General features: G+C 50.2%; 15 non-coding genes across 15 annotated transcripts; all 15 read right to left on the bottom strand.

The window, feature by feature from the left end:
* Positions 1-687: 687 nt before the first annotated feature.
* Trnaa-agc (transfer RNA alanine (anticodon AGC)) lies at positions 688-760 on the bottom strand. The gene has a single exon. It is a non-coding gene; the product is annotated as a tRNA-Ala (tRNA).
* A 423-nt stretch (positions 761-1,183) lies between these two features.
* Trnaa-ugc (transfer RNA alanine (anticodon UGC)) lies at positions 1,184-1,256 on the bottom strand. The gene has a single exon. It is a non-coding gene; the product is annotated as a tRNA-Ala (tRNA).
* Positions 1,257-2,264: 1,008 nt separating this feature from the next.
* Trnaa-agc (transfer RNA alanine (anticodon AGC)) lies at positions 2,265-2,337 on the bottom strand. Its single transcript has one exon. It is a non-coding gene; the product is annotated as a tRNA-Ala (tRNA).
* A 423-nt stretch (positions 2,338-2,760) lies between these two features.
* On the bottom strand, positions 2,761-2,833 carry Trnaa-ugc (transfer RNA alanine (anticodon UGC)). The gene has a single exon. It is a non-coding gene; the product is annotated as a tRNA-Ala (tRNA).
* A 1,008-nt stretch (positions 2,834-3,841) lies between these two features.
* Positions 3,842-3,914, bottom strand: Trnaa-agc (transfer RNA alanine (anticodon AGC)). The gene has a single exon. It is a non-coding gene; the product is annotated as a tRNA-Ala (tRNA).
* Positions 3,915-4,337: 423 nt separating this feature from the next.
* Positions 4,338-4,410, bottom strand: Trnaa-ugc (transfer RNA alanine (anticodon UGC)). The gene has a single exon. It is a non-coding gene; the product is annotated as a tRNA-Ala (tRNA).
* A 1,008-nt stretch (positions 4,411-5,418) lies between these two features.
* Positions 5,419-5,491, bottom strand: Trnaa-agc (transfer RNA alanine (anticodon AGC)). Its single transcript has one exon. It is a non-coding gene; the product is annotated as a tRNA-Ala (tRNA).
* A 423-nt stretch (positions 5,492-5,914) lies between these two features.
* Positions 5,915-5,987, bottom strand: Trnaa-ugc (transfer RNA alanine (anticodon UGC)). The gene has a single exon. It is a non-coding gene; the product is annotated as a tRNA-Ala (tRNA).
* A 1,008-nt stretch (positions 5,988-6,995) lies between these two features.
* Positions 6,996-7,068, bottom strand: Trnaa-agc (transfer RNA alanine (anticodon AGC)). Its single transcript has one exon. It is a non-coding gene; the product is annotated as a tRNA-Ala (tRNA).
* Positions 7,069-7,491: 423 nt separating this feature from the next.
* On the bottom strand, positions 7,492-7,564 carry Trnaa-ugc (transfer RNA alanine (anticodon UGC)). The gene has a single exon. It is a non-coding gene; the product is annotated as a tRNA-Ala (tRNA).
* A 1,006-nt stretch (positions 7,565-8,570) lies between these two features.
* Positions 8,571-8,643, bottom strand: Trnaa-agc (transfer RNA alanine (anticodon AGC)). The gene has a single exon. It is a non-coding gene; the product is annotated as a tRNA-Ala (tRNA).
* Positions 8,644-9,066: 423 nt separating this feature from the next.
* On the bottom strand, positions 9,067-9,139 carry Trnaa-ugc (transfer RNA alanine (anticodon UGC)). Its single transcript has one exon. It is a non-coding gene; the product is annotated as a tRNA-Ala (tRNA).
* A 1,008-nt stretch (positions 9,140-10,147) lies between these two features.
* Positions 10,148-10,220, bottom strand: Trnaa-agc (transfer RNA alanine (anticodon AGC)). Its single transcript has one exon. It is a non-coding gene; the product is annotated as a tRNA-Ala (tRNA).
* Positions 10,221-10,642: 422 nt separating this feature from the next.
* Trnaa-ugc (transfer RNA alanine (anticodon UGC)) lies at positions 10,643-10,714 on the bottom strand. The gene has a single exon. It is a non-coding gene; the product is annotated as a tRNA-Ala (tRNA).
* Positions 10,715-11,720: 1,006 nt separating this feature from the next.
* Positions 11,721-11,793, bottom strand: Trnaa-agc (transfer RNA alanine (anticodon AGC)). Its single transcript has one exon. It is a non-coding gene; the product is annotated as a tRNA-Ala (tRNA).
* Between the last annotated feature and the right edge of the window lie 139 nt (positions 11,794-11,932).

Consider the following 11,932-nt stretch of genomic DNA (forward strand, 5'->3'; position numbering starts at 1 on the left):
TACTACTGTGTACCACTCTTGTCGTCCAACTGCAAAAGACTGGGCCACAACAAGTTTCCGCGTCTCCATTGCACTGCGCAAACTACGAAACGCTCCCCAAACATTGCACTCACCTATGCAGACGACTTTTCCGACTTTTCACGACGCTCACGCAACGCTCACGCTAGTGACAGCCTTATTTAGAGCTTGACGTCGCGCCCAAGCGAGTGAGCACATTTCGCCTACGGCTTAGGCCGCCCAACTAGTGTGGCTGCTCGGTCTCTGCAGGCAGCGAGGAGCTGCAAACTTCCCGTGTTCGCGCCTATGTCACCTCCGCTTGCTTGTCAGAGACAGAGTGTCGCAAAACATACAACTCACTCCATGAATTGATTGCTACGGCATCTGTCATCAGCAGTCACAACTAGCAACACCAGTAGCAGCCGACTGCACGTAAAGAATGGGAATGTGCAGTGGGATTTTTGTGAACTCGGCGCAAGGCAGATCTTTCCGACATAGGTTTGAGAATCTTAAGGGAAGACTTGTACTGGTTCTAAATTAAGTATAGGGCTGGGAGGAGGGTGCTTCCTGCGCGTAACAGCACGCTTGCCAATTGTGGCTGCTAATCGTTCGCTCGTATCTGCCTAGACACATTCGCTGGCTGTGAATTATTTGCATGGCAGTGTGCGCATGTTGGTGTGTTAAAAATTCTGGAGACGCTGGGTATCGATCCCAGTACCTCTCGCATGCTAAGCGAGCGCTCTACCATCTGAGCTACGCCCCCTGATGACGGATAGTGCTACATACAACCATATCAATATCACAGACCCTTGCACTCCCATTATTCCGCAGACAAACACTACTCTCAATGTGTCCGTGAGGGTGTCTTTCAGGTTTCCTGCATTCTGTATCGAATCGTAGTTGGCCAAAATTAAAGTGGCACGCACAACGTCGAAAATAGCGTTCGGCCACCGCTCTGAGTAAGACGAACGTGTTGTCCACACTCTAGACTTCATTGAGGTTAGGCCGTTATACCTAAGATAGATTTGCACTCGATGACACCTCGACAACAGCCGGTCCTCACATTCACGTCTTGCTCTCCTTACGTCAGTATACATCATATGAGTCTGTGAGGCTGGCTTTGCAACATCTTGCGTGTCTTTAGGCTCGCCGCGACCAACACTTACCATGCACTGTCCACAAAACATGGAGGCGCCGGGGCTTGAACCCGGGACCTTTCACATGCAAAGCGAACGCTCTACCAACTGAGCTACGCCCCCAAGCGCAACAAAGATGCGCTGTTTTCCATCCTTTGCTACTCTGATGTGCGCGGACATGATGGTTGGTTGGTTCATAGGGGCGAAGGGACCAGTGTACAAAGGCGCGATCACGTTCATATGCACAAGAGTTCCAAGTAGTTTCGATGCTCTGGTATTACGACTACAAATTCCGTCTGTATTTAACGTCTTAAATTGAAAGGACAGTCACAAATTGCTCCGTTTTCACTCCATGTCGACAATCACACAGCGCCTGAGGTAACAAGCACATCTGAAGCCCCATTGTGCACTCGACTGTTGATGCCAACTCACTGCCTCGCACTTTACTACTGTGTACCACTCTTGTCGTCCAACTGCAAAAGACTGGGCCACAACAAGTTTCCGCGTCTCCATTGCACTGCGCAAACTACGAAACGCTCCCCAAACATTGCACTCACCTATGCAGACGACTTTTCCGACTTTTCACGACGCTCACGCAACGCTCACGCTAGTGACAGCCTTATTTAGAGCTTGACGTCGCGCCCAAGCGAGTGAGCACATTTCGCCTACGGCTTAGGCCGCCCAACTAGTGTGGCTGCTCGGTCTCTGCAGGCAGCGAGGAGCTGCAAACTTCCCGTGTTCGCGCCTATGTCACCTCCGCTTGCTTGTCAGAGACAGAGTGTCGCAAAACATACAACTCACTCCATGAATTGATTGCTACGGCATCTGTCATCAGCAGTCACAACTAGCAACACCAGTAGCAGCCGACTGCACGTAAAGAATGGGAATGTGCAGTGGGATTTTTGTGAACTCGGCGCAAGGCAGATCTTTCCGACATAGGTTTGAGAATCTTAAGGGAAGACTTGTACTGGTTCTAAATTAAGTATAGGGCTGGGAGGAGGGTGCTTCCTGCGCGTAACAGCACGCTTGCCAATTGTGGCTGCTAATCGTTCGCTCGTATCTGCCTAGACACATTCGCTGGCTGTGAATTATTTGCATGGCAGTGTGCGCATGTTGGTGTGTTAAAAATTCTGGAGACGCTGGGTATCGATCCCAGTACCTCTCGCATGCTAAGCGAGCGCTCTACCATCTGAGCTACGCCCCCTGATGACGGATAGTGCTACATACAACCATATCAATATCACAGACCCTTGCACTCCCATTATTCCGCAGACAAACACTACTCTCAATGTGTCCGTGAGGGTGTCTTTCAGGTTTCCTGCATTCTGTATCGAATCGTAGTTGGCCAAAATTAAAGTGGCACGCACAACGTCGAAAATAGCGTTCGGCCACCGCTCTGAGTAAGACGAACGTGTTGTCCACACTCTAGACTTCATTGAGGTTAGGCCGTTATACCTAAGATAGATTTGCACTCGATGACACCTCGACAACAGCCGGTCCTCACATTCACGTCTTGCTCTCCTTACGTCAGTATACATCATATGAGTCTGTGAGGCTGGCTTTGCAACATCTTGCGTGTCTTTAGGCTCGCCGCGACCAACACTTACCATGCACTGTCCACAAAACATGGAGGCGCCGGGGCTTGAACCCGGGACCTTTCACATGCAAAGCGAACGCTCTACCAACTGAGCTACGCCCCCAAGCGCAACAAAGATGCGCTGTTTTCCATCCTTTGCTACTCTGATGTGCGCGGACATGATGGTTGGTTGGTTCATAGGGGCGAAGGGACCAGTGTACAAAGGCGCGATCACGTTCATATGCACAAGAGTTCCAAGTAGTTTCGATGCTCTGGTATTACGACTACAAATTCCGTCTGTATTTAACGTCTTAAATTGAAAGGACAGTCACAAATTGCTCCGTTTTCACTCCTTGTCGACAATCACACAGCGCCTGAGGTAACAAGCACATCTGAAGCCCCATTGTGCACTCGACTGTTGATGCCAACTCACTGCCTCGCACTTTACTACTGTGTACCACTCTTGTCGTCCAACTGCAAAAGACTGGGCCACAACAAGTTTCCGCGTCTCCATTGCACTGCGCAAACTACGAAACGCTCCCCAAACATTGCACTCACCTATGCAGACGACTTTTCCGACTTTTCACGACGCTCACGCAACGCTCACGCTAGTGACAGCCTTATTTAGAGCTTGACGTCGCGCCCAAGCGAGTGAGCACATTTCGCCTACGGCTTAGGCCGCCCAACTAGTGTGGCTGCTCGGTCTCTGCAGGCAGCGAGGAGCTGCAAACTTCCCGTGTTCGCGCCTATGTCACCTCCGCTTGCTTGTCAGAGACAGAGTGTCGCAAAACATACAACTCACTCCATGAATTGATTGCTACGGCATCTGTCATCAGCAGTCACAACTAGCAACACCAGTAGCAGCCGACTGCACGTAAAGAATGGGAATGTGCAGTGGGATTTTTGTGAACTCGGCGCAAGGCAGATCTTTCCGACATAGGTTTGAGAATCTTAAGGGAAGACTTGTACTGGTTCTAAATTAAGTATAGGGCTGGGAGGAGGGTGCTTCCTGCGCGTAACAGCACGCTTGCCAATTGTGGCTGCTAATCGTTCGCTCGTATCTGCCTAGACACATTCGCTGGCTGTGAATTATTTGCATGGCAGTGTGCGCATGTTGGTGTGTTAAAAATTCTGGAGACGCTGGGTATCGATCCCAGTACCTCTCGCATGCTAAGCGAGCGCTCTACCATCTGAGCTACGCCCCCTGATGACGGATAGTGCTACATACAACCATATCAATATCACAGACCCTTGCACTCCCATTATTCCGCAGACAAACACTACTCTCAATGTGTCCGTGAGGGTGTCTTTCAGGTTTCCTGCATTCTGTATCGAATCGTAGTTGGCCAAAATTAAAGTGGCACGCACAACGTCGAAAATAGCGTTCGGCCACCGCTCTGAGTAAGACGAACGTGTTGTCCACACTCTAGACTTCATTGAGGTTAGGCCGTTATACCTAAGATAGATTTGCACTCGATGACACCTCGACAACAGCCGGTCCTCACATTCACGTCTTGCTCTCCTTACGTCAGTATACATCATATGAGTCTGTGAGGCTGGCTTTGCAACATCTTGCGTGTCTTTAGGCTCGCCGCGACCAACACTTACCATGCACTGTCCACAAAACATGGAGGCGCCGGGGCTTGAACCCGGGACCTTTCACATGCAAAGCGAACGCTCTACCAACTGAGCTACGCCCCCAAGCGCAACAAAGATGCGCTGTTTTCCATCCTTTGCTACTCTGATGTGCGCGGACATGATGGTTGGTTGGTTCATAGGGGCGAAGGGACCAGTGTACAAAGGCGCGATCACGTTCATATGCACAAGAGTTCCAAGTAGTTTCGATGCTCTGGTATTACGACTACAAATTCCGTCTGTATTTAACGTCTTAAATTGAAAGGACAGTCACAAATTGCTCCGTTTTCACTCCATGTCGACAATCACACAGCGCCTGAGGTAACAAGCACATCTGAAGCCCCATTGTGCACTCGACTGTTGATGCCAACTCACTGCCTCGCACTTTACTACTGTGTACCACTCTTGTCGTCCAACTGCAAAAGACTGGGCCACAACAAGTTTCCGCGTCTCCATTGCACTGCGCAAACTACGAAACGCTCCCCAAACATTGCACTCACCTATGCAGACGACTTTTCCGACTTTTCACGACGCTCACGCAACGCTCACGCTAGTGACAGCCTTATTTAGAGCTTGACGTCGCGCCCAAGCGAGTGAGCACATTTCGCCTACGGCTTAGGCCGCCCAACTAGTGTGGCTGCTCGGTCTCTGCAGGCAGCGAGGAGCTGCAAACTTCCCGTGTTCGCGCCTATGTCACCTCCGCTTGCTTGTCAGAGACAGAGTGTCGCAAAACATACAACTCACTCCATGAATTGATTGCTACGGCATCTGTCATCAGCAGTCACAACTAGCAACACCAGTAGCAGCCGACTGCACGTAAAGAATGGGAATGTGCAGTGGGATTTTTGTGAACTCGGCGCAAGGCAGATCTTTCCGACATAGGTTTGAGAATCTTAAGGGAAGACTTGTACTGGTTCTAAATTAAGTATAGGGCTGGGAGGAGGGTGCTTCCTGCGCGTAACAGCACGCTTGCCAATTGTGGCTGCTAATCGTTCGCTCGTATCTGCCTAGACACATTCGCTGGCTGTGAATTATTTGCATGGCAGTGTGCGCATGTTGGTGTGTTAAAAATTCTGGAGACGCTGGGTATCGATCCCAGTACCTCTCGCATGCTAAGCGAGCGCTCTACCATCTGAGCTACGCCCCCTGATGACGGATAGTGCTACATACAACCATATCAATATCACAGACCCTTGCACTCCCATTATTCCGCAGACAAACACTACTCTCAATGTGTCCGTGAGGGTGTCTTTCAGGTTTCCTGCATTCTGTATCGAATCGTAGTTGGCCAAAATTAAAGTGGCACGCACAACGTCGAAAATAGCGTTCGGCCACCGCTCTGAGTAAGACGAACGTGTTGTCCACACTCTAGACTTCATTGAGGTTAGGCCGTTATACCTAAGATAGATTTGCACTCGATGACACCTCGACAACAGCCGGTCCTCACATTCACGTCTTGCTCTCCTTACGTCAGTATACATCATATGAGTCTGTGAGGCTGGCTTTGCAACATCTTGCGTGTCTTTAGGCTCGCCGCGACCAACACTTACCATGCACTGTCCACAAAACATGGAGGCGCCGGGGCTTGAACCCGGGACCTTTCACATGCAAAGCGAACGCTCTACCAACTGAGCTACGCCCCCAAGCGCAACAAAGATGCGCTGTTTTCCATCCTTTGCTACTCTGATGTGCGCGGACATGATGGTTGGTTGGTTCATAGGGGCGAAGGGACCAGTGTACAAAGGCGCGATCACGTTCATATGCACAAGAGTTCCAAGTAGTTTCGATGCTCTGGTATTACGACTACAAATTCCGTCTGTATTTAACGTCTTAAATTGAAAGGACAGTCACAAATTGCTCCGTTTTCACTCCTTGTCGACAATCACACAGCGCCTGAGGTAACAAGCACATCTGAAGCCCCATTGTGCACTCGACTGTTGATGCCAACTCACTGCCTCGCACTTTACTACTGTGTACCACTCTTGTCGTCCAACTGCAAAAGACTGGGCCACAACAAGTTTCCGCGTCTCCATTGCACTGCGCAAACTACGAAACGCTCCCCAAACATTGCACTCACCTATGCAGACGACTTTTCCGACTTTTCACGACGCTCACGCAACGCTCACGCTAGTGACAGCCTTATTTAGAGCTTGACGTCGCGCCCAAGCGAGTGAGCACATTTCGCCTACGGCTTAGGCCGCCCAACTAGTGTGGCTGCTCGGTCTCTGCAGGCAGCGAGGAGCTGCAAACTTCCCGTGTTCGCGCCTATGTCACCTCCGCTTGCTTGTCAGAGACAGAGTGTCGCAAAACATACAACTCACTCCATGAATTGATTGCTACGGCATCTGTCATCAGCAGTCACAACTAGCAACACCAGTAGCAGCCGACTGCACGTAAAGAATGGGAATGTGCAGTGGGATTTTTGTGAACTCGGCGCAAGGCAGATCTTTCCGACATAGGTTTGAGAATCTTAAGGGAAGACTTGTACTGGTTCTAAATTAAGTATAGGGCTGGGAGGAGGGTGCTTCCTGCGCGTAACAGCACGCTTGCCAATTGTGGCTGCTAATCGTTCGCTCGTATCTGCCTAGACACATTCGCTGGCTGTGAATTATTTGCATGGCAGTGTGCGCATGTTGGTGTGTTAAAAATTCTGGAGACGCTGGGTATCGATCCCAGTACCTCTCGCATGCTAAGCGAGCGCTCTACCATCTGAGCTACGCCCCCTGATGACGGATAGTGCTACATACAACCATATCAATATCACAGACCCTTGCACTCCCATTATTCCGCAGACAAACACTACTCTCAATGTGTCCGTGAGGGTGTCTTTCAGGTTTCCTGCATTCTGTATCGAATCGTAGTTGGCCAAAATTAAAGTGGCACGCACAACGTCGAAAATAGCGTTCGGCCACCGCTCTGAGTAAGACGAACGTGTTGTCCACACTCTAGACTTCATTGAGGTTAGGCCGTTATACCTAAGATAGATTTGCACTCGATGACACCTCGACAACAGCCGGTCCTCACATTCACGTCTTGCTCTCCTTACGTCAGTATACATCATATGAGTCTGTGAGGCTGGCTTTGCAACATCTTGCGTGTCTTTAGGCTCGCCGCGACCAACACTTACCATGCACTGTCCACAAAACATGGAGGCGCCGGGGCTTGAACCCGGGACCTTTCACATGCAAAGCGAACGCTCTACCAACTGAGCTACGCCCCCAAGCGCAACAAAGATGCGCTGTTTTCCATCCTTTGCTACTCTGATGTGCGCGGACATGATGGTTGGTTGGTTCATAGGGGCGAAGGGACCAGTGTACAAAGGCGCGATCACGTTCATATGCACAAGAGTTCCAAGTAGTTTCGATGCTCTGGTATTACGACTACAAATTCCGTCTGTATTTAACGTCTTAAATTGAAAGGACAGTCACAAATTGCTCCGTTTTCACTCCATGTCGACAATCACACAGCGCCTGAGGTAACAAGCACATCTGAAGCCCCATTGTGCACTCGACTGTTGATGCCAACTCACTGCCTCGCACTTTACTACTGTGTACCACTCTTGTCGTCCAACTGCAAAAGACTGGGCCACAACAAGTTTCCGCGTCTCCATTGCACTGCGCAAACTACGAAACGCTCCCCAAACATTGCACTCACCTATGCAGACGACTTTTCCGACTTTTCACGACGCTCACGCAACGCTCACGCTAGTGACAGCCTTATTTAGAGCTTGACGTCGCGCCCAAGCGAGTGAGCACATTTCGCCTACGGCTTAGGCCGCCCAACTAGTGTGGCTGCTCGGTCTCTGCAGCAGCGAGGAGCTGCAAACTTCCCGTGTTCGCGCCTATGTCACCTCCGCTTGCTTGTCAGAGACAGAGTGTCGCAAAACATACAACTCACTCCATGAATTGATTGCTACGGCATCTGTCATCAGCAGTCACAACTAGCAACACCAGTAGCAGCCGACTGCACGTAAAGAATGGGAATGTGCAGTGGGATTTTTGTGAACTCGGCGCAAGGCAGATCTTTCCGACATAGGTTTGAGAATCTAAGGGAAGACTTGTACTGGTTCTAAATTAAGTATAGGGCTGGGAGGAGGGTGCTTCCTGCGCGTAACAGCACGCTTGCCAATTGTGGCTGCTAATCGTTCGCTCGTATCTGCCTAGACACATTCGCTGGCTGTGAATTATTTGCATGGCAGTGTGCGCATGTTGGTGTGTTAAAAATTCTGGAGACGCTGGGTATCGATCCCAGTACCTCTCGCATGCTAAGCGAGCGCTCTACCATCTGAGCTACGCCCCCTGATGACGGATAGTGCTACATACAACCATATCAATATCACAGACCCTTGCACTCCCATTATTCCGCAGACAAACACTACTCTCAATGTGTCCGTGAGGGTGTCTTTCAGGTTTCCTGCATTCTGTATCGAATCGTAGTTGGCCAAAATTAAAGTGGCACGCACAACGTCGAAAATAGCGTTCGGCCACCGCTCTGAGTAAGACGAACGTGTTGTCCACACTCTAGACTTCATTGAGGTTAGGCCGTTATACCTAAGATAGATTTGCACTCGATGACACCTCGACAACAGCCGGTCCTCACATTCACGTCTTGCTCTCCTTACGTCAGTATACATCATATGAGTCTGTGAGGCTGGCTTTGCAACATCTTGCGTGTCTTTAGGCTCGCCGCGACCAACACTTACCATGCACTGTCCACAAAACATGGAGGCGCCGGGGCTTGAACCCGGGACCTTTCACATGCAAAGCGAACGCTCTACCAACTGAGCTACGCCCCCAAGCGCAACAAAGATGCGCTGTTTTCCATCCTTTGCTACTCTGATGTGCGCGGACATGATGGTTGGTTGGTTCATAGGGGCGAAGGGACCAGTGTACAAAGGCGCGATCACGTTCATATGCACAAGAGTTCCAAGTAGTTTCGATGCTCTGGTATTACGACTACAAATTCCGTCTGTATTTAACGTCTTAAATTGAAAGGACAGTCACAAATTGCTCCGTTTTCACTCCTTGTCGACAATCACACAGCGCCTGAGGTAACAAGCACATCTGAAGCCCCATTGTGCACTCGACTGTTGATGCCAACTCACTGCCTCGCACTTTACTACTGTGTACCACTCTTGTCGTCCAACTGCAAAAGACTGGGCCACAACAAGTTTCCGCGTCTCCATTGCACTGCGCAAACTACGAAACGCTCCCCAAACATTGCACTCACCTATGCAGACGACTTTTCCGACTTTTCACGACGCTCACGCAACGCTCACGCTAGTGACAGCCTTATTTAGAGCTTGACGTCGCGCCCAAGCGAGTGAGCACATTTCGCCTACGGCTTAGGCCGCCCAACTAGTGTGGCTGCTCGGTCTCTGCAGGCAGCGAGGAGCTGCAAACTTCCCGTGTTCGCGCCTATGTCACCTCCGCTTGCTTGTCAGAGACAGAGTGTCGCAAAACATACAACTCACTCCATGAATTGATTGCTACGGCATCTGTCATCAGCAGTCACAACTAGCAACACCAGTAGCAGCCGACTGCACGTAAAGAATGGGAATGTGCAGTGGGATTTTTGTGAACTCGGCGCAAGGCAGATCTTTCCGACATAGGTTTGAGAATCTTAAGGGAAGACTTGTACTGGTTCTAAATTAAGTATAGGGCTGGGAGGAGGGTGCTTCCTGCGCGTAACAGCACGCTTGCCAATTGTGGCTGCTAATCGTTCGCTCGTATCTGCCTAGACACATTCGCTGGCTGTGAATTATTTGCATGGCAGTGTGCGCATGTTGGTGTGTTAAAAATTCTGGAGACGCTGGGTATCGATCCCAGTACCTCTCGCATGCTAAGCGAGCGCTCTACCATCTGAGCTACGCCCCTGATGACGGATAGTGCTACATACAACCATATCAATATCACAGACCCTTGCACTCCCATTATTCCGCAGACAAACACTACTCTCAATGTGTCCGTGAGGGTGTCTTTCAGGTTTCCTGCATTCTGTATCGAATCGTAGTTGGCCAAAATTAAAGTGGCACGCACAACGTCGAAAATAGCGTTCGGCCACCGCTCTGAGTAAGACGAACGTGTTGTCCACACTCTAGACTTCATTGAGGTTAGGCCGTTATACCTAAGATAGATTTGCACTCGATGACACCTCGACAACAGCCGGTCCTCACATTCACGTCTTGCTCTCCTTACGTCAGTATACATCATATGAGTCTGTGAGGCTGGCTTTGCAACATCTTGCGTGTCTTTAGGCTCGCCGCGACCAACACTTACCATGCACTGTCCACAAAACATGGAGGCGCCGGGGCTTGAACCGGGACCTTTCACATGCAAAGCGAACGCTCTACCAACTGAGCTACGCCCCCAAGCGCAACAAAGATGCGCTGTTTTCCATCCTTTGCTACTCTGATGTGCGCGGACATGATGGTTGGTTGGTTCATAGGGGCGAAGGGACAGTGTACAAAGGCGCGATCACGTTCATATGCACAAGAGTTCCAAGTAGTTTCGATGCTCTGGTATTACGACTACAAATTCCGTCTGTATTTAACGTCTTAAATTGAAAGGACAGTCACAAATTGCTCCGTTTTCACTCCATGTCGACAATCACACAGCGCCTGAGGTAACAAGCACATCTGAAGCCCCATTGTGCACTCGACTGTTGATGCCAACTCACTGCCTCGCACTTTACTACTGTGTACCACTCTTGTCGTCCAACTGCAAAAGACTGGGCCACAACAAGTTTCCGCGTCTCCATTGCACTGCGCAAACTACGAAACGCTCCCCAAACATTGCACTCACCTATGCAGACGACTTTTCCGACTTTTCACGACGCTCACGCAACGCTCACGCTAGTGACAGCCTTATTTAGAGCTTGACGTCGCGCCCAAGCGAGTGAGCACATTTCGCCTACGGCTTAGGCCGCCCAACTAGTGTGGCTGCTCGGTCTCTGCAGGCAGCGAGGAGCTGCAAACTTCCCGTGTTCGCGCCTATGTCACCTCCGCTTGCTTGTCAGAGACAGAGTGTCGCAAAACATACAACTCACTCCATGAATTGATTGCTACGGCATCTGTCATCAGCAGTCACAACTAGCAACACCAGTAGCAGCCGACTGCACGTAAAGAATGGGAATGTGCAGTGGGATTTTTGTGAACTCGGCGCAAGGCAGATCTTTCCGACATAGGTTTGAGAATCTTAAGGGAAGACTTGTACTGGTTCTAAATTAAGTATAGGGCTGGAGGAGGGTGCTTCCTGCGCGTAACAGCACGCTTGCCAATTGTGGCTGCTAATCGTTCGCTCGTATCTGCCTAGACACATTCGCTGGCTGTGAATTATTTGCATGGCAGTGTGCGCATGTTGGTGTGTTAAAAATTCTGGAGACGCTGGGTATCGATCCCAGTACCTCTCGCATGCTAAGCGAGCGCTCTACCATCTGAGCTACGCCCCCTGATGACGGATAGTGCTACATACAACCATATCAATATCACAGACCCTTGCACTCCCATTATTCCGCAGACAAACACTACTCTCAATGTGTCCGTGAGGGTGTCTTTCAGGTTTCCTGCATTCTGTATCGAATCGTAGTT

This window comes from Schistocerca cancellata, unplaced genomic scaffold, assembly GCF_023864275.1.
Source record: "Schistocerca cancellata isolate TAMUIC-IGC-003103 unplaced genomic scaffold, iqSchCanc2.1 HiC_scaffold_303, whole genome shotgun sequence".
In the NCBI taxonomy this organism is placed as follows: Eukaryota; Metazoa; Arthropoda; class Insecta; order Orthoptera; family Acrididae; genus Schistocerca; species Schistocerca cancellata.